This window comes from Plectropomus leopardus, chromosome 7, assembly GCF_026936395.1.
Source record: "Plectropomus leopardus strain MGB_pleo_1.0 chromosome 7, ASM2693639v1, whole genome shotgun sequence".
In the NCBI taxonomy this organism is placed as follows: Eukaryota; Metazoa; Chordata; class Actinopteri; order Perciformes; family Serranidae; genus Plectropomus; species Plectropomus leopardus.
This window is the reverse complement of record NC_142182.1, coordinates 5476828-5480000: the sequence shown is the minus strand read 5'-3', so window position 1 is coordinate 5480000 and position 3173 is coordinate 5476828. Positions and strand designations below refer to the sequence as shown.

Genomic DNA, 3173 nt, shown 5'->3' with positions numbered 1-3173 from the left:
CAGCGGGGGAAAGGAATATTAATGGGATATGCTATTAAATAAAGAAAGGAAAAAGTGGGTGAGAGAAACGGTAAGAGCTAGATGAAGGAAACAGAGGAGTGAAAAAAGGTATTGTACGTGCAGTATTTTTTATTGTCCCTGCCAACCCCCCCACCCCCCACCAGCTTCCTCCTCCTGCCTTTCTCCTTCCCAACCATCACTCCCAGGTCAGGCATTTTATTTTTTTTAACAAATAGAAAAGGAAAAAAAGCAAGAGAACACCCTTTGTTTTGGGATTTTTTTTTTACATAGATTGTAGGAAAAGCTTCACTTTCTCGTCCCCTCAGTTGCTTATTGTATTTAACTTCATAGGTGCCAATTTCTTTGATTTTTCTTTCTGCCATATGCGCTTATTTTCTTTATTTTCATTTTTTGTACCTTTCATTTCTCGCCGTAAGTAGGTACTTGTGCTGTGTTGTGGTCGTTTGTTTGCCAGTCGTAATATTCTTCAGTTTTTTTCCCCCCAACTCTCCTTTTTATGATTATTGTTATATATTTTTTTCCTTTTTGTAATTACTATCAAAAAAAGACACGAAACAAAATAAAGTGCAGAAAACCATACAGATGTTTCTTTTTTTTTTGGATTGGGTTTTCCAGTCTCTATGGGGCCTATAATGGTTATTGTAAAAATGAATATCATCAATTTCAGTGCGTCTGGTCAATGACTGCTTTTTAAATGTGAATTAACCAGATTGCAATAATCTAGTACAGACAAAAAAAGATAAAACAAATAAATAAATGACAAATAAAGAGTTTCTGTGTGATGTGCATTTATTGAAAACAAAAAAACTAGATCTGTGAGCTTGCATGCATACCTACTGACGTGTCATCGATCACTAATTTATCAACAGTTATCTCCATGTTGGGTGAATTAGGGTGATCTAGAGCTTCATGTGACGCTGAAGTCATGGTCAAATATCAAGGAATGAAAATCCCCAAAATTTAGTGCAGATTTCAGAAGCCATGGCAATGTTTTTTAGAGCATATTTTAGTCACAATGGTGGTTTAAAGTGCTTTACATAATGTATTCAAAGCATTTAAAGATATTTTGGTTCCCAACACTGGTGTTCAGAACCTTCTATGGGGTCTCAAGATGACAAATGGGATAAGAAAAGGAAAAGAAAAAAACAAACACATATTTCTTTTTTTTCCCCAGATTTTACTCTAATAAAAAAAAATCCTGAGTAAAAGACACAAATCCTTCAGGTGATATTCTGACACGTGTAACGTATATAACGTATAATGTTTGATTTTAACACAGTTTAAACACAAATTATGTACTTTAACAATATGATTAATACACCGAAACGTGCCTTAGCCTTCCTTGTTCCTCACAGTCGGCCATGTTTGTTAAGAAAGAAGGTGAGAAAGGAGGCGGCTCTTCTGTAGTCAACTTTAAATCATGAAGAACACTGTGATTGGTTTACAGATATCCAATCAAATACATGCATTTGCGCATATTTGCATAGTGCCCCAGAAATAGCGTTTTTCTGTAGGCCAACCCGGAAGCTAATGTCGCCCTAGTTCCCATGTCAAAAAGCCTGCGGGATTTTTCCATTGGATTTTGCATCATTGCAGAAAATAAGCTCTGTGATAAACAAGCATTTATGGTACTTACACGTTTTGTTTAGAAAGAAAATCTTCACAAATGAACTCCACTTTCAGGGTTTTTGAAGCCTAAATGTAATCGCCAGAAGTACTAAGCCACTAAGACACATAAAAGCTTCAAAGTTCACACGGGGGTGTTTAATGAAATATTTTAAGTCACAGAACAAAATGTGAAAGTCTCTTAAGCTAGTCTTAACCACAGACCTTATTTCAGGCTTCTAACCAAAACCCTCTATTAAAAAAATTCAGTTTGAGATGAGGGAACCAGAGGTGCAAAAATACTAACTCCCTTCTGGGTTTTCGGACTCATTGCTGGAGTTCTCTGTTTGGGTGGCGTCAGATGACTGTTATAATAGATCAAGACATCCTAGAAAAGTGATGTCCATTATTGGAATGGACAGGGGACCTGAATAGGTTTAGCAAGTGCGCTGCTTGGGTCAAAAACCTCTTTGAGGTCCAGGAGTGTAAACACTAGGCTCTTAGTTATTTCAGATCATGAAGCTGTATAAAAATGGAGGTGGGATTTCAGGAATCCTTCAGAACAAAGCCCAGATGTGCCAATAGTTCAGTGAACAACTGCCTACTTATACATCCAGCCGACACAAAGCATCAAGATCATCTCATTAAAGATGCATCTCACACCACCTGATGAATGTAATATTTAGTGGATCAAACAGCAACAGAGTCCTGCACAGACTGTAAAGCCAAAATAATAAGATACGGAGGCTAAAGGCGTCACAGAGCTGCAGAAGAGAGGGTTACTGAGTGTCACTGCATAAGATCATTTGTTTTTTCAATTTAATTGTTTTGTGTTTACCTCGGCAAACAATTGAAGGACAGAGAACGGAGATGTGTGTTTGTAGCTCAGCTAACAAGGAAGGTAAGGTTACCTGCATCAATCCAGATAACCCCACTGTGTCGCCAAATGTGTGCTTTTAGGTGTGTGTTTTTTGCCCATTTACAGAATGAGGGCTGTGTATAAACGCTGGATTTTTCTCAGCGCACACAGGATGGACAGCTAGCAGACTGTGCGGAGAAAATATTTGCTGAATTTGACAAAAAGTGTGTTGAATTAGAATCACAGACTGCACCTCTAAGCCACACATTTAGTTTATTACCACATCACTATATTTGACATTTCAAAGATTGCTGGTTTCTTTTTTGTTTTTTTCTAAACTTTTGCTAAATTTCATTTTGCAACTTTTAACCACAAGCATTAGCAAGTAGGGCCTAACATAGAGTGGTTATTAATAAGGGGCAAATTAAGGCAGCAGGTGCTGAAGCTGTTTAAATGTGTCCAAAATGTGTTGCTTAACCTTTTGAACCCTGGGCAAATTGGCTTGATCTCTGTCAGAAACATGGAAATAAATACATTAATATTTTTTTAATTAAAAAGAAAGTTAAATGTAATAATGAAAATCATAGTTTTCTCCTTGCTTTTTGCCCCCTTTTCCTCCATAGACATTTTGAGGGTACAAAAGTTAAAAACAACAACAAAAACAAACAAACAACAACAATAAAAATAC

At 36.7% G+C, this 3173-nt stretch overlaps 1 protein-coding gene across 3 annotated transcripts in view; it reads left to right on the top strand.

Moving 5' to 3' along the window:
* znf423 (zinc finger protein 423) overlaps positions 1 to 791 on the top strand; it is a 194616-nt gene extending 193825 nt beyond the window's left edge. For all 3 annotated transcript variants that reach the window (XM_088079717.1, XM_042496260.2, XM_088079716.1), the window contains one exon: positions 1 to 791. This exon is cut by the window's left edge and continues 184 nt beyond it. The gene's annotated coding sequence lies outside the window, so the exon portion shown is untranslated.
* The last annotated feature ends 2382 nt before the right edge of the window (positions 792 to 3173 follow it).